The following is a 19,840-nucleotide window of genomic DNA, read 5'->3' as shown; positions in this document are numbered from 1 at the left end:
AATACAGAGGCACTTGTTCTTGGGAGCTTGGTGACCTTTTCCCCTTGGCATCCCACTCTTCCTCATTTGCAGAAGGTCTCCATGTGATTGATTGAGTGGTTTGTTTTTGTCACTTAACAATAATTAGATTAAATGAACACTAATTAATTTCATTTTCATTCTCTTTTTTGCTTTCATTTCATGCATTGTAGTCCATATGCTCTAAACTTCACATGAAAAATACTTTGATGAGTCTTGTGAACCATTTTAATTTATTTTGAGCATTCCATTTTCTTATAGTTTATATCTTGCTCTATTGCAATTCCAAATCCATTTTCTTATTCGTGTAAGTTTCTCTTGTTCCTTTTCTTAAAGGAATCATTTATTTATTGAGACATATTTCTCACTAGTTTGGCAATTGCAAATCATTTCATCTCCTTTTGATAAATTAGTAGATTTAAATTTTTTGCACTTAGAGGAAATTAACCTCTAGCTTAACTAGTTGTATAGTTTTATAGGGCTCCTCTTCACCCATTTATTTTCCAATCTTGGAAACAGTAAACACTTGACTTGCTAAATTAGTTTGGGCATGCCCAATGTTGGATCTACTTGCGAGTGGGTTGACTTGAAAAATTAGTTGGATACTCATTAATGGAGCTAAGCTTCTACATGTTGGATCTCCTTGCAACCATCCTTATCTTTTCTTGGATAAATTTTTGGATCCTCCACCCTCATTTCAGTTAAGAACCCCAAAGAACCAATCGGCAACTATGTCTAAAGGGAGGCAAAAGGTTCCAAGGTATTTTCCAATGTTAAAGGATACAATAATTGTCTCAGATAATCACAAATTTATTCTGCTAGAAGTGGCTAGCTTGGCCTCTCTCACATTGGCTTTTGCTAACATGTTTTGCAGGTATCAAGTGTCTCCTAAAGCTGATTTGTCTCTCCTCTTTTGGATTGATATTGGGTAGCAAGGAACTTTCTTCTTGGCAAATTTCCTCTACCTAAGAAAGCTGATTTTTGTTGCATTTGAGTGGCCAGATTTGCCCTTTTTTGGATTGATATCTAGCAGTTGTACTAGAAGACCTAAAACTTCATTTTGAGATCATTTTGGGGCAGCTTTTCAAAGGGAAAGAACATTTGTGGATTCGAACAGCAAGGACAAGCAAACTTTTTAATTATTAGACCCTTTCATTGTACCTTCCAGAGTGGTTCTACATTCCAAGGATGCTTCATGGATTCCCTATTTTGTAACTCATTTAGACTTCTCTTATCATCCATAAAGGGAGTTCTAAGTTTTGTTGGGTTTTGATCTTATCATTGAGTGAAAGATCAAACCAGATTTTATAACTATTTCCAATTAACATCTAGTTTGATTTTTTAATCACTTCTAACTATTGGAAGGATGTATCTCTCCCTTTTAAGGGATCATTTGTAAACTTCCTCCAAAAACAACTTCCTTTCCATCCCTCATTTCATAAGAGGGAACCAATATAATACAAAGTCACTTGTTCTTGGGAGCTTGGTGACCTTTTCCCCTTGGCATCCCACTCTTCCTCATTTGCGGAAGGTCTCCATGTGATTGATTGAGTGGTTTGTTTTTGTCACTTAACATTAAGTAGATTAAATGAACACTAATTACTTTCATTTCCATTCTCTTTGTTGCTTTCATTTCATGCATTGTAGTTCATATGCTCTAAACTTCACATGAAAAATACTTAGATGAGTCTTGTGAACCATTTTAATTTATTTTGAGCATTCCATTTTCTTATAGTTTGTATCTTTCTCTATTGCAATTCCAAATCCATTTGCTTATTTGCATAAGTTTCTCTTGTTCCCTTTCTTAAAGGCATCATTTATTTATTGAGACATCTTTATCACTAGTTTGGCAATTGCAAATCCTTTCATCTCCTTTTGAGAAATTAGTAGATTTCAATTTTTTTGCACTTAGAGGAAATTAACCTCTAGCTTAACTGGTTGTATAGTTTTATAGGGCTCCTCTTCACCCATTTCGTTTCCAAGCTTGGAAACGGTAAACACTCGACTTGCTAAATTAGTTGGGCATGCCCAATTTTGAATCTACTTGTGAGTGGGTTGACTTGAAAAATTAGTTGGATACTCATTAATGAAGCTAAGCTTCTCCATGTTGGATCTCCTTGCAACCATCCTTATCTTTTCTTGGATAAAGTTTTGGATCCTCCACCCTCAGTTCAGTTAAGAACCCTAAAGAGCGAACCGGAAACTATGTCTAATGGGAGACGAAAGGTTCCAAGGTTTTTTCCAATGTTAAAGGATACAATAACTGTCTCAAATAATCACAAATTTCTTCTACTAGAAGTGGCTAGCTAACAGAATGTCTGCAATTCCTCTACCCTAGGATAAAATAATGCTAACCTAGCAATAGAAAGTTAGGGCTTATAATAATCCATTCATTAACAATACTGAAAAATAACTCTACGCACAAAAAGTTTAGGGGATTCCATCAGTTGTTCACATAATGTGTATAAACAGTGCAGACAATGTCAAAGTTGGTGAGGGTAAGTTTAGATGGATCAACTAATCTCTGTGCTGCATCTTTCTAAGCCACGTAGATTTGTCCCACTGCCTCCTCGACCCATGCACTTTTCTTCTCTCCTACCACCGATAGCTTCAAACTATGGATGATCTGGTATTGCTAGCCCTTTTTCGTTCCCACTGTGTCTTTTTTTGTTTCTCGTTATCCTCCCAATTCTCCTCCTTCTGCATTTTTTCCTATTCCAAATCGGGGTTTTCCCAAAGCGAATTATCTATGGTCAGCATATTGAAGATGGGAGTGAGATCCATAGGTTCCAAGACTGGCCCTTTTTTGTTCCCACCGCATCTTTTTCTGGTTATCCTCCCAATTTCCCTCCTTTTTCCTTTTTTCCTATTCGAAATTGGGGTTTTCTGGAGTGAATCGGGGTTTTCTGGCACAGATGATCTATGATCAGTGCATCAAACATGGGAGTGAGATCCATAGGTTCTAGCACTGGCACTTTTTCGTTTCCACCGCATCTTTTTCGGGTTATCCTCCTAATTCTCCTCCTTCCACCTTTTTTCCTATTTGAAATCCGGGTTTTCTGGAGCAAATAAAGGTTTTCTGGAGTGAATGATCTATGGTTAGCACATTGAACATGGGAATGACAGCCATAGGTTCTAGCGTAGTTATGGCAAGCCAAAAAAAAAAAACCTATTTATTGGCCATGTATATTTATTTCTTGAAATTACAATAATCTCTAGTAAATATATAAATAAATATATATACATATTCATCATCTCCAATTAACAACTACACATTAAGCAAGTTCATGCACTCCTATATGGATAAACATTCTTATTATCTTTCATGAGTTTCATTAAAGATTTATCATATTATTCATCAACTTTGGATATTCATCATCTCCAATTAACAAATATACATTAAGCAAGTTCATGAACTCTTATATCGATAACATGCTTATTAATTTTCATGAGTTTCATTAAAGATTTAACATATTATTCATCAACTTTGGATTGGGTGAGGATGAATTCTAGTATATTACCAAGTGTGTTTTTTTTTTCAGTTGTAGTTTTTACTTTCATGATTAATTTGGTTGTAGTTTTTACTTCCACAATTAATTTAGTCTAAGTTCTCTAGGTAGTCATTAATGATCTATTCAGTGCTATGTGGGGGTTTTACTTTTCAACAAATCTGAAGTACCTATGTTGCATTGGGATCTAGTGACCTTGTTGAAAAACCCTAGCAAACATCTTTGAAACCATCTACTACCACTAGTTGAACTTGAGATTTCCCAAAAACTGAAAGGAACAAATAAGGGTTGCTTTGCCAATCCACTCATAACCTAATCCACTTTGGTGATGAAGGGAAACCAACTATAAGATATCAAACACCTTCCCTCATGCATAGTGTGCATAGAGGCTCTACCCCTCTAAAGGTTTGAACATGTGTTGTTTACATTGTAATGCCCATAGTTGTACCATTTATACTTTACTCTCGTTTCCTTGGGAGGAATAGATCACTTAGGCATCATTTTAAGATTTATTGATTTATGCAATAATTATTTTAGTCATTATTGACTTAGGTTGGAAATGCCATAGTGTTTTTTTCCAATAAGAAAAATCATTTGTGTATTAATATTAATGCAAAGGTGTAATTTAGATCATCTAACATATATTAAATATGCTTCACATGTATGACATGGTAGTATAATATGTTCAACATCTAATGTTTGGTAAATATCGAAATATCCATAGCATTCAAACAATTTCATGAGAATCTAGTACCGCTATGTTCCTAATGTACATTCAAACTAGATAAGCAACTTGATATCCACGTTAAAAACTAGTATCCAAAATTCAATAGATATGACCCTAATAATCAGAAGTGTAGATCTGCATGAAAAGTTAAGACTTCAACTCGGGTTCAATCATTATCATAAGAGTGTCACAACAATGGTGGAGAATTTCATAACTAAAAATGCAAATAGCTAACATGAAAATTAGAATGATTAAAATAATGGTATAAGAAATAACACTATAACAATTCCATAGATGACTTTAATAAACATTGTTATCATTGTTGTGTATTGCAAGTTCTAGGAGAGGCCATGGAAACAAATAAATTTATTTCCAATGAAGACACACAACATGATTTAGGGCATTGTGTACTTAAATATTACATTGATTTATGAAATATAATAAAATGAAATTTAGTTTTCGGTCCTTGTTTTCCTAAACCTAGTAATTTATATAGTTTATTATTCAAACTTGAAAAAAAATAATGCATGTTGTTTATTATTTTAGGTGGAAATGTGTTTGCAACAAATACAAAGTTGAACCCTTTTATTGTAAAACAACCAAAATATGTACACAAGGGTGGACCCCACACTGTTAAAGCACATCGCTTGAGAAAGTGGGTGGAAGAAGATATGACAATTGAGTCTGAAAATACAATAGAAATTGGTGGAAATGAACAAGAGGTTAGTCATGATGATAATACATGGAATGAATACTTTGATACAATTGTTATACTTTGTGGGTGTTATAAATAAGTTCAACTATAAATTAATGGACAATATAAGTACATTATATAGTATAATCTTTATCCTTGGAAAAAATAATGCATGTATCAATAATTTAGGTTGGCAATGGAATCAAAGCAAATGAGGAGTTTAATCATTTTGATAGACCAATACAAATACCTGCATATGGACGTGGCCTATGCCATACAATTAAATCACGCAAAAAGAAATGGGTGGAAGAGGATATGACAATGGAATTTGTAAATGCAATAGAAAATCAACACAATGAACAAGAGGTTGGTCATGATGATACTACATGCATGGATGAATACTTTGAGACAAGTGTTGTTTTTGGATGTTCCTAAGGTAGAAAATCTAAGAATATGAAATTGATGTGACCTGTTTTTAAAATAATATGTTCAAAAATAATATTTTTAATTTATTTTATATGTATAATATTGTTTTGTTGAGTAATTTATTGCGTATATCTTTGAAATGGATCGATGTTTTATACAGTAATTGTTATCTAACATTAAATAATGGTTGAATTTAATTATAGGTAAATGATGATGATGATACACCTACTAATGATCAATATCCAACTAGACCATTAAGAATTCAACGAGATGATCCAATTCATCCTTTAAACCATACTAGGAGAAGAAGAGAAGCATTGAAGAGAGCACTACCATGTGAAAAATTTGAGGAATTGATGAAATTAGCATACATTGATGACATGCCATCCACTGCTCAGAGTAGAGATGTTGATGGAAATGTAATGCATGAAGAAGGATTGAATGAAATGCTCACAAGTTTCTTTGGGGATGGAAACAATGATGAGGGTGATGATCCTATGCATAATAATGATGATGTTGATATAGAGGGAAATTACCACCAACATAATTATGATGATATCAACATCAATGAATCAATTAAGCAAGCAACAAAGATAGTGGTGTTCAAATCGAGTGCAAGTAGAACATCCAAGCTTTCATGCACATTAATATTATTGGAAATCAAGTCATTATTTGGTTGGTTAGATAAGAGCTTCACTACCTTACTAATGTAATTTGAATTATTTTTCTAGTTTTGGACTGTCAATTTGTGTCCTCAATTAGAATATAAGTACTAATTTAATTTAATTTAATTTGAGGTGGATTTTACATTATGGTATATAAACAACATTATAAATGACATTTCTAACATGTGGGTTTGAAAAAAAAAACTTACAAGGCTATAAAGGATAAAATATTCCCTAAAGATAATGTGTTGCCATCAACTTGTAGAGAAGCGCGTCAATTGTTAGCCAAGTTGGGGATTGAATATAAGAAAATTCATGCATGTAAAAATGATTGCATCTTATATAGAGATGAATATAAAGACAATGAAGAATGCCATGTTTACAAAGAGAAAAGATATCATACGGAATACGAGTTTCTACAGTTCCAAATAAGGTTTTACAACACATGCCAATTATTCCTAGACTACAGCGGATGTTTCATTGTAAATCTCTTGCACAATTGATGGATTGGCATGCAAAGAATAGGAGTAAATATGGATTCATGTGAATTCCTATGGACACCAAAGCAATAAAACATATAGAGGAAGAACGGCCAAGAAAATTCAAAGATGAACCTCGTAGTATTAGGTTAGGACTTGCAATGGATGGAGTGTGCCCTTTCTCTTTCCTAAGCTCAAATTATAGTGTTTGGCCAGTTGGACTGATAGTATACAATATTCCCCCATGGATGAGTGTTAGAAAGGAACACCTTATGCTAACTCTCATTGTTCCAGGAAAACATCAAGTGAAAAAAATGGATGTTTACATTACACCTTTTATTGATGAGATGCAAATTGTTATGGAAAGGCATAAGAATGTATGACATATCATGTCCTCCATCAAATAGGTCCTTCATGTTTTATGGCATACTATGTTGGACAATTCATGATTTCCGAGGACTTGGTGTTTGTTTTGGTAGGAGATCAAATAATTTGCATATTCGTAGTACATCATAATTCATTTTCAATTCAAGTTGTATATAAGTATTACATTATTATTGTTTTCTTATGTAAGCTAGTTATTGATTATAGGGCTACAAACAAAAGGGATTTTTGCATGTACAAGATGTGCAGAACAATTTGAGGGGCGATATTATAAATATCTACACAAAGTTATTTATGAAAACAACAGGGTTTTCCTACCACCTGACCATAAGTTCAGAAAACACCTAAAGAATCAATTTGATGGAAAAATTGAAAATAAATCTCCTCCCAAGGTTATGGGTCCAGCTGATTGGCTTAAAATGTATGGAGATGCTGAATCAAAAGCTTGGAAACATTTTTTTTGTCATGATCATTCAATTGAGGAACCAGAACAAGTTATGGTTGAAATGCCAAAAGGAATGAAAAGGAAATCCATATTTTATGATCTCCCTTACTGGAAGGATCTATTAATATCTCATTTATTATATCCTATGCATGTTTTCAAAAATATCCCTGATTCTATTTTTCGAAATATATCTAGCAAAGATAAAGACACTTTATCATCAAGGAGGGATATTGCTCTTTCATATACCAAATTTGATAGAATACATTTGTGGCCAAGTAAGGAAAATGAATCATATGCAGAAGCTCCATGGATACTAAAAAGGAAAGAGTTAGATCAACTAAAAAAATTTATTTGTTCAATAAGAACACCCACTGGATATGGATCATCATTGAATAAAGAGTTTACAGTAGAGGGACATATCACATGATTCAAAACACATGATTATCACAATTTTATGAAGGTATTAACATCAATTAATTGTTATTCTTATCATTTACTTACTAAAAATTATTTTGATATATTATGATAAATCAATACTAATGAACTATAATAATTTGATTTGATATCATATCATGCCACTAGCAATAAGAGGGGATTCATGCCTTACAACTGACTTGAGGAATGCCATATGTCGATTGTCAGCCTTTACGAGGTATGTGGTCGGCTGCTATTTACAAGGTTTTACGCGGTATGAAATGTTCCTCCATATGATACAATGATATATTATATCTCACTCTAAATGTCACTAAAAATTCATACTAACTTAATGACAATCTAAGTAGGTGGGTGACCTCTAAAGAGATCCATGAGTCTGAAGTGCCAAGATGGAAGAAATAAATCACATAAATTGTATGTGTATTTGAAAAGGAGCTCCCTACAAGTTTCATGGAAATACAGGTCCATTTACTTATACATGTAGTTGATGACATTAAAATGGTAGGTATCGTTTCAACTAGATGGATGTTTTTCTTTGAGAGATACATGAAAACCCTAAAAAGACATGTCCGACAGAAGGCACATCCAGAGGATTGCATGGTTGAAGGGTATGTACTAAATGAAGCATTTTTCTCCCTATGTGAATTTCTTGGTAAAGATTTTGAAGATGGTGCATAATTTTGGGATCAAGAACGTGCATATGATATTATAGATGGAGAAAAGCCTCAAACTAATGGTGTTCAACAATTAATTGGTATGTAAAATATTCATTATTATAGTTCTTTTAGAATCATTTACTAAATCGTTTTGGGATTCCAAAATTGAAAGAATAATATTTTTAGTTTGAATTATACATATTGATTTTTAATAGGTGTTAATGAAAGTGTTGTGCTCAACAAGTTTGTCCTCTACCAAATGGAATTCATGAATAAATGGATTGATATGTATGATATAAAAAGGAAAGATGTGTTAGAAGCAAGGAAACAATTTAATATATCAAACCGAAGGAATACCCCACTTCCCACTGATATTTCCGGTCAATGGGGAGAGGAATGCACAATAGAATGGGTTTCTAAACAAATTCAAAACCAAATAGATGAGGATGGAATAGATGCAAACATAATAGAAGATGAGATCAACATGTGCAGAGAATGTGAAAAAAAGGTAAATTTTGAATTATTACAAAATGTTGCTTGAATAAATTAATCACACTATTAACTATTGAACTATGCACAGTCATATTTATTTTCACTCAAGTAAATGGCTTGTCACAGTTGAGGAATTATCCTGCAATGTGGGCATACGGTCATCATTATCATGTAGAAAGAGTAGATGCAAAAAGACGATCCTTCGATTGTGGGGTCATGGTTGATTTCAAGCAATCAAGTCGAGCAACTTCAAAAGATAAAAATGTTATTGAAGGGAATCTTCAATACGTTGGAAAAATACAAGAAATTATTAAGTTATATTATCACTCTTTCAAATGTAGTCTTTCTAAATGTAAATGGTATGAAGCATTTAATAGGACATGGAGACATGATATCCATAGTGGATTGTTTTCTATAGATTCATCAAAATACCTACCATAGGATAAGGAGCCTTATGTTTTACCAATTCACTGTGAGCAGGTATTTTTTCACTAAAACAATATAATAAATATAAGAAATAATGGTCTTATGTAATTTTTTAATTCATTTTTTTATTGTGGATATATACATTCTCATTGATAATAAAATTTGATACCACTCGAGATCTAATATATTTATCTTCTTCACATGTAGGTTTTTTTCTATGAAGATATTTTGGATCCAAAATGGATATTTGTCATTCATTATGATCCAAGATTAAGGCATATATTCAAAGATGCCTCAATCAATACAGAGAAAAGTAATGATGACCAACCAAATATAGTTCAAGAATCGGGGAACATAGAACAAATTGGCATCAATGATGATGTTCAGCCAGAAGACTGTGAACTAGATGATGGTGACAACATTCCTTTAGCAATATGGAGAAGCAGGGCTAGAGGTGTATTTTCACAAAATGATAAATTATACGAGGAAATTCACCATGACAACCAACAATATCCAAAGGTAAATGATCTTATATAAGAAGGCAATATTGATGATATACAAAATGAAGATCAAATTAATAGATCTGGTAACATTGATATTTTTTTATCTAGAAACAACTTTTATTGATACAGAATATGACAAAGGTGAAGATGAGGATGATCACAATATGATTTTAGCAGAATGGTTTAGGAAGAGTAATATTAATTTCCTGTAAGAACATATGAACATTGACAAGGAATCATTGGAAGACATAGATGCAGATGATAACATAAATGAAGACTTCTAAATAATTTACAGGGTATGTAATTCAAATTTAAATAAGGACAATTATTATGTCCCATTTTGAAATGATTCATTTTTATTTGGTTGTAATAGTCATTTAATTACCATGTTTAGAACTCATAATCTAAATTGGTGTTTTGAATATTCTTATAGGTATACTCATTACTTGATGCAATTAATGTCATTAAATGTATGTTAGTTTGTTGGTTGGAAATAACAAGCTCAATTAGTTAGATAAGAGTTACTTGGTTAGTTTCATCTATTAGTTGAAAATGGTTAGAAATGATATGAATTTATGACCGAGACAAAATGATAATTTTTATGTGTGTCTAAATTGTCACATATTGTGCATCTGGACAAATATAACTTAACACACAAATATAACTTGTTAAGTTGAGTTTATGGAATTAATTAACAGAAATATATTAAACTACACTACAATAAAAATTCAAATTATTAACGATATTTGGATGGCTAATGAAGGTGAATTCAAATTGTCTAATGAATTTATTCATTTTTGTGATAAATAATAACTTCCCACATGTAGGTAATATTTTCCCCATATAGGGAATCCCTGATGCCATAGGGTCCCTATCATTGTATTGTTGTCATAATTACCATCATTTAATCATCATCATCTCATTGCCATTGCCACCATCATCATATTCACCATTGCCACCATTATCATATCATATTCTGATGAGGATTTCATCATATCTTCCTTATATCTATATATATATATATATATATATATGATATGATGATGATGATGAGAAAAAAAATCATTGGTCATAAAAGGTTACCATACATAGACTATCTTTAAAGGTATATCAAATTATTTTTTTGCACACTTCCAAAACATATGGTTTCTATTCCAAGGTAGATCTTGAACACATTGATGAAGCCAACTTTGTCTTGGATTTATCATCGAAGCATTCTGTATATTTACAAGTTCACCTCTCATTTTCATTGTTTTTTAAAATGTTAAAGGTATTCACACATGATATACCGAATAATTAATGGACAATGCAAATAGTTTCCATGGTTCATATTATTCTACTTATATGCTCTTTGTAACTGAACAAAATTATTAATTTTGTCTTGAGAACTAGACTTGTAGCACAAAGAACATGGTTGGGAATCATTTAATGTCTATATAAATTCACAACTACTATCAATTGTTTTTTCTTTCTCCTTAAGTTTTGTAACCCAATTTGACTTAAACATGCTTAACAGTGAGAAAACCATTTTTCAATACTTCAGGTCTTACAAAATTTCTATAAACAGCTATCTCTACTTGGTAATCTAAAAAATATCAACAAATTCACAATCTCATATATTGGTTAGAAGAGGCCATCGTCAAAGTGAATTAAATAACAAGAATGATCTATGTCTACTAAAACCTATAATCACATTGTTTCCCTAATAGCAACTAAAAACTTCTATACCCAGTTATTGAACTTTTGCAACCAATTATAAACCTTCAACGAGAAGTTGTTTTCTAATGAGGATTATGGCCATATCTTCCTTGGTTTTACAAGGAAAAAGAAATAAAATTTCATTGGCTATCAAAGGTAAACCAAATTAACTATTTGCATACTTCCAAAACCTAGGGTTTCATATCCAAAGTAGATCGTAAGTGCATCAATGAAACCAACTTTGTTTTTATGTATCATCCAAACATTATGTACAATTACAGACTCACCTCTAATCCATTGTTTCTAAAAATGTTGAATATTTTTATACATGATATCCTGAATAGTTGGACAATACAAATAGTTGCCATCGCTATTCTTCCATTTATATGTTTTTTGCAACTTATTTGAAAGCTCAATTTTGTCCCAACAATTAGACTTGTAGTATAAAGAACATGGTTAATACATATGATTCAACCAAAAACTAGTTACTACCAAAATTCAACCAAAAAAATATTACTATATAAAAATAGAATTAAAAACAAAAAAAAAAAAAAAAAAAAAACAAAAATTTCCCAAATTAAAAATAAATAAATAAATAAATTATCAACTTTTTTTTACCAAAATTTAATGATTTTTTTAGTATTAATCCTAACATCACCATTACAACAAGATATTTTCTAGTGCTAATACTGCCATTACAACAAGATATAAGAGGGGTATAATGAAAAAAGTTTAATAATAATATGTATGTCTAAGATGGTCTTCAAACTGGTGAATTAATGAAAATCAATGGGACTACAGTCAAAATAATTGTACGTTATTTACTTTTTTACATAGATTGTCAAAATAATTGCATAAATCAATTTTTTTAAACCAAAATTTAACAAAAACTTTGCTGGTGCTAACATTAGAACCACCATTACAACAAGATATCTTTATAGTGTTGACAACACCATTATGGTACGTAGGATACCTCAAGAGAGACAGAAAATGTAAAAAGTATGATAGTAATATGTATCCAAAAGATGGTATTGAAACTAGTAATTGTTCATGAATCCATAAGATTGTAAGGTCATTCTCATTATCATAATCATTGTCATCATCATCACCATCATCCTTGTCATCATTATTGCCATCATTACATTATCATCATAATCACCATTCATGCCATCATCATCAACTCCATCATCATCATCGTCATCATCATCATTATGGACATTGTTTGCAATTGTTCATAATTATAGATGTTGTAAGAAATATCATCAACCCAAAAAATGTGATCAGTGCTAGAAAAGGGTTGTTTAGGACACATTGATATACGTAAGAGAAATAACAACTCTATTTTTGAGAGATGATCGATGATCATCATCATCACCACCGTTATCATCGTCATTGTCATTTTTATCATCCCCATCATCATCATTAATGTAATTTCTATCATCATTGTTGTCATCGTCATCATGGACATCATCATCATTCATGCCATTATTGTTTTTGATGATGACCTAGATGAAAATGATGATAATGATGATGATGATGACAAGGATGACGACACCAAAGATAATGCTTATGATTATGACAATGACAACATTTAAAAATTGGGAAGATTTTCCAAGGTCATTAGCATCGTCATCATCATAATCATTTCCATCATCATCATTGTCATTGTAACCACTATCATCTTTATCATCATAATCACAATTCATGTCATCGCCATCATCTTCATTTTCATCATTGTCAAGATTATTGACATTGTCATCAATTGTTCATAATTGTCAATTCCATAAGGAATATCATCAATGCAGAAAATATGATGAGTGTTGGAAAAGGGATGCAAAAGCGAACACAGAAATGGGGGCAACAATAGAAGTAAAATTGGATGAAAAGTGGATGCAACATAGGTAGATGCACAACAACATGAAAAACCTGACACAAAAGCGGATGCAAAAGCAGATGTAGTTGTCAATGCAAACTTGGATGCAAACATGAATGCAAAAGTGGAAGCAAACATGGGTCCAATGGTAGGCGTAAAACTTGGTACAAATTGTGGTGAAACAAATGTGGATGCAACAATGGATGCAGAAAAGGACACAAATTTAGATGCAAAAAAGAGACAAACATGGATACAAAATAAGATGAAGAAAGGGATGTAAACATGGACACAAACATGGGTGCAACAGTGGACACAAAATTAGATGCAAAAATGGATGCAACAAAAGTGGATGCAATAGGGGATGCAAAAACATACACAATATTTGATGCAAACTTGAACACAAAAGAGGGTGCAAATGTGGTTGCAATGGTAGGCACAAGATATGATGCAACAAAAGTGGATGTAGCAATAGACAAAAAAAATATGCAAAATAAGATGCAAAAAGGGATGTAAAAGTGGAAGCAAACATTGATGCAACAAGCGAAACAAAATTTGATGCAAAAAATGGATACAATGGAAGTAGATGCAAAAGTAGATACAAAACGAGATGCAAAACCAAATGCATAAACCTGACAAAAAAGTGGATGAAAAAAGAGATGCAATCTTTGATGCAAAAAAGGATATGAACATGGATGCAAAATTGGAAGCAAACGTGGGTACAACAGTAAGTATAAAACATGGTGAAAATTGTGGCACAACAAAAGTGGATGTAAAAGTGGATGTAATGATAGATGCAAAAAAAGAATCAAACTATGATGCAAACGAAGATGTAAAAAGGGATGAAAAAATTGGACTTTAAAATGGGTGCAACAATGGATGCAAAATTGTATGCAAAAGTGGATGCAATAGAAGTCGATGCAAAAGTAGATGAAAAAAAAGACACAAAACCTAATGCAAATCCTGATCCAAAAGTGGATACAAAAAGGGATGCAAAATTAGATGTAGAAGTTGATGAAAACCTAGACGCAAATGAGGATGCAAATGTGGATGCAAAATTATAATCAAAAGTGGGTGCAAAAGGAGGTGCCAAACTAGGCGCCAGTTGTGGCACAAAAATATTAGATGCAATAGTGGGCACAATAATAGATGCAAAAGAGGATGTAAATATGGATGCAAAACAAGATGGGAAAGTGAATGCAACAAAAGTAGATGCAAAATTATATGCAAAACTAGACACAAAACTCGATGAAAAAATTGGCGCAAAAGGGATGCAAAAATTGATTTTAAAAAGGATGCAAAAAAGGATGTAAAAGTTGATGCAAGTGTAGGTGCAAAAAGTGGATGCAAATGAGGATGAAAAAGTATGTCAAACAAAATTAGGTGCCAAACTTGATGCAAAACCTAGAACAAAACTTGGTGCAAAGGATGACACAAAACTTGGCATAAAATTTGGTGCAAAACCCAGTGCAAAACCTATTGCAATACTTGGTGCTAAACTTGGTGTAAGATCTGGTGCAAAACTTGATGCAAATTTTCTGTCAATTTTTGCACCATATTTGATAAATGGATGCAAATATCACCAAAAATGGCCTCTAGATGCAAAAAAAAAAAAAGTAAAAAGGGACGCTAATCACAGGGATTTGTTATAGTGCCACCTTTGCCATGAAAAGCATGTCAAAGAGTTGGTCTCATCCCAATGGACCAAGTGTCAATGATGTCTTGCATGGCTTGCTCAAGCCACTTCATCTCACATGAGCACATGTGCATTGTAATGTAACGTCGTGTCAAGTGTAAGTTCAAGTGTCAATAGTTGGATGTAAGAGTCAAAGAGTAGATGAGGAGTCACGAGGGTAGTTGAACTATCACAAAGGGGAATGCCAAGGGTCACCCCACCCTTTTCTATAAATAGTCCCTCATAACTCATTGTATAGGCTTTTGGTCAGCCAAGCTTCTGAGAAGACTATCTTGGAGAGATCTTGGACATTATTGTAATGCACCTTGGCTTCTCCACTGCACAGAGCTAGTTCATCTCTTTGGAGGAGCAAGTAGATGTGGCTATAATGTTCCACTATTGGGGCTAGCGAGTGTACATGGATGTATTGTATGATTGGAACTTACACTTCTTTATATAATAAGAGCCAACACATTTCATGCATATGTTGCATTGTATTCTAGTTGTCTTGTTTACTCTAAATGGCATATGTATTTGCTTTGTTACGCATGCATGTATGGACTATTCCATATGAGTATGTATGAATATTTCTGAAATGTATTGATTGGTTTAACCATCACTTTGGATTTCCAACTGACTTGCTTTCCAGCTTTTGATTCATCTTCTCTCATGTGCTCCCTTGCCATCCGAGTATTATTACAGATTGCCAAGGGGTGCACTCATCTCAACCCACATGTGTTAGAACCTCTCATGCACCTTCCTTGACTCACTGCAATGGTCACACCCTTGCTACCAACATAGTTATCTTACTTGCCTTTGTTCGAAATCACGGTCAAATAATTGCTATATGACCCACTGCTGGGACTGCTACACCAAACGGTCTAAGGTCTAATTGGTACTTCTTACCAAGGAGATCACTTGACATGTTGGTGGGTCCAGCACCGTCAACACAACCATACTACTTTCTTACTTACATGAGTGGTTTCCATGTCTTCAACTTATGTAGTTGAGAGCATAACAACATACAATCTCTTGCTCATCAAATTGAATTCTCCTACAAATAGGTTAAACACATACCCACTTGTAGATCTTCTATGATCCATAACTCTAACCCAACTTGCATCGATAATTCCATTGATTTCCAATACTTTATTCAATCCTAGTATTCCTTAGTAGCAAAATTTATAACCAATATTGCCAGATAAATACCTAAAACTCTCTTTACTATTGTCCAATTCTCCTTCCTTAGTTTTGACATATAGATGGTTGATATTCCCATTGCATGTGCAATTTATGGTCTGGAACACACTATTTCATATATTAAACATCCAACTACACTAACATATGGAGAATGGGTCATGTCATGTTCCTCTTCTTATGTCTTGGGACATTAATTTGCAAATAAATTATCAACTATAGGAATAGCGGAATTTATCAATTTACATTATTGCATATTAAATCTCTCTAATATTGTCTCAAGATACTTCCTTTCATTTAACCATATTTTCTTCTTTTCCTAATCTCTTTTAATCTCCATGCCCAAAATTAAATTTTCAACACCAAGATCCTTCAATGCCAATTTTAGAGGCCAATTAAATTTAAACTTCCTCCATGTTATCCTTGTCATTTTTAATTAGCAACATATCATCCACATACAAGAATAAATAAATTTAACAATACATATAATTTGAAATACGCATAGTGGTCCACTTTTCTCCTTGTAAGGATAAGTCCTAATATATAAGTATCAATATTTTTATACCACATCCTTGGTGACTGTTTTAACCCATATCGAAACTCTTTCATCCTACATACCAACTTTTTGTTTTCCTTTAGTACAAAGCATTCTAACTACTTCATGAAGATTTATTATTCCTATTCCCCATGTAGGAATGTTTTCTTCAAATCCATGTGTTCTACTTCACAATCAAAAGAAACAACAATCTATCAAATAAATCTAACAAAATTTAAGTTACAATAGGAGAAAAAATTTCATCAAAGTCAATTCCCTCTACTTAGGAATATTATTTTGATACCAAATTAGTTTTGTCTTTCTCCACTTTGCCTTCTACATCAAACTTCATCTTAAAGAATCATTAGTTGTTGGAAGCTTGACTATACTAAGAGAGGAGAATGAATCAGTATAGTTCCATTGGATCACCAAATACCATTTTTACCTTTTATTCACAAATAACTGAATCATGAGTTTATTAACCAACATCATAATATGAAAACAATAGATTACATATGCATAACCATAAGAAACAAATAGAACGTCAAAGCATGAGAGCATAAGAGAAAAACATAAAATAATGAGTAAACATCATCAAACAGATGAAGACACTGTATATTAGGTGGAAACCCTTCCGAGAGAAAATCCATTGTACTTTATTCGATTCTTCTTTATTATTTAAAATATTCTTTACATCATATATTGGTCAACATCAGTATGCAAGCCTTGACTTATGATGTATGCAAGAAACCACTTGCTCCTTACCACTACCTAACAGAAGGCACCACTTACACAACTATGTAAGCCCCAACCTACTAGAGGTCCTATCACGTGATGGAAGCCACCACTCAGCGAGCCACCACTTTACACTGAAGGCCCCAAGTTTCAAAATATTGTGGATCACTTTTCATATTTTTAGACTGGGCCCACGTATCTCAACTAAAACAATTGTGGACCTCATTTCATCAATTTTCGTTCTGGACCCACGTAGTCTTCCTTCCTCATCACAACAACTATACAAACTAATCTCTACCCAACAACCAAATATGCTAATTAACAATGAAAAACCCTAGCAGGATATTCTGACAAAATCCCATCACATAAAGCTATTCTTCCTTCACACATATATTAACATAGAAATCACTCTCCTAAATCCTGAACTCAATAACAACATGCTTTCATCATACACTATAAATCATACAAATTTCATAGCCTTACAATAACATATACATTATAACTCTTAGAGTAGCAACCTCTCTCCCAGCCACATAAGACATTATCATAACCCTTGCAAAACACACGCCTACATCCATGCTACAACCATAATTTCATCCATACCTTGAAATACAATAAATTACATGGAAATCTATGAAAATCCATGGTAGTCTATGATCGTACATTTATACCATGAGAAACAATTCAAGACAATTCATATTATTAGTTCAGTTTGTTATAGCACACAAACATCCCTGCAACACAATGTTAACAGTATACCTATACATCAACAATAATTTTCCCTTCGTATACTCTATTCTCAATTTCATACTCCTTTGATAAGACTCCATACACAGTCACACGAACTCGTAATGTTATAGTGTACATATGCCTCCACTCACAATATGATTAACAAGATACACTCTACAAATGATATGCATAATAATGTTTGAATCCCAATGCAAAACACTATCAATCACATAGGCTCTCTACACATATCCATCATGACAAAACTATATCCTTGAGACTATATTGCTTGTAAAATAAATCACTCTTCCACGTCTATCTTAAGGCCCTAATCAAACCTCATTTCCAAGGCAATAGTGCATAAACATATTTTGACAATTGCATATGCTTCAGATCACATTCTCCATCGTAGGTTTCCAATCGCATTGTGTACTCATCATTCACACACATTAATACAATACTCTAAATTCACTTTGTATCTAATATAAACAATATGAAACCAACACATACTTTTTCATTTGAGCTTCACATTGCAGCCATTACATTCAATCTAATGCATTACATGGTTGATCCATCCTTTGTTATATTTTCATTACATAATGCTACATGCATTTATATTTTCATGCAATTTTCTCAATGTATAACCTTAGATCAACTTGTTTCCAATGCACTAGATCACACTCTACTTCATTTACACTTCAAAAATGCATTGGGACTAGACCGTTGTTGTGCATGTCTAAAATTCTCTATAAACCATGGCATGATAAATTAAAAATGATTTCCCAGCACCAGGAACTATAATTAATCAACCACTTCAACACATTACTACTCATCTTCCTGGTGACCAAATGCAGCACCTAATGACCAAATTAACTGGGAGTGACTATATCAAACATAATGAATACATTCCATTATTCTTGGATGAATAACTCAAATTGGTAATTGTGACCAAATCAACCATTATAACTGAATCCAACACATTCATACCTCCTAGGCCAGATCAATGCAATTAACACTCAACTTTGAGACCAATTCAAGTGCATTGATCACTTTATATTATGTATTTTATGACCAACTCAACAAGTTAATATTTACCAAATCAAGCCAATGAATGTGACCAGATCAATCACCATTATTGTTGCCAAACCATGAACAATTTCATTGGTAGGATCCTGTGGTATTCATTTTACCACCTATTGATGTGGATTTTTTCTCTACAAAATTAGCCTAGATTGTAGATGCCCTTTTTCCACTAGCAATTTGGGTTTCCATCATTAAAATGTCGATTTTCCCCTCTAGATTTGTGTTTGTACTCTGATTTAGGGGAATCCAAAAAGTCTTCACCCAGATCTGGAACCATTTCTTCAAGACTTCTACATTCAACATGTCAAGGGTCTTTAACACCATAATACATCATTCTAATCACCTGAAATCAAGAACTCATCAATACCATGCATAAGTATATCATGAATATTAGTTTGAAATCAATTCCAACATGCCAACATTGTCAATAATCTCCCCCTTTGGTCTTCATGGAAACCTCTT

Source organism: Pinus tabuliformis, chromosome 9, assembly GCF_031772625.1.
Source record: "Pinus tabuliformis cultivar Carrire ecotype Pingquan chromosome 9, CPIR1, whole genome shotgun sequence".
Lineage (NCBI taxonomy): Eukaryota > Viridiplantae > Streptophyta > Pinopsida > Pinales > Pinaceae > Pinus > Pinus tabuliformis.
This window is presented reverse-complemented; position numbering follows the sequence as displayed.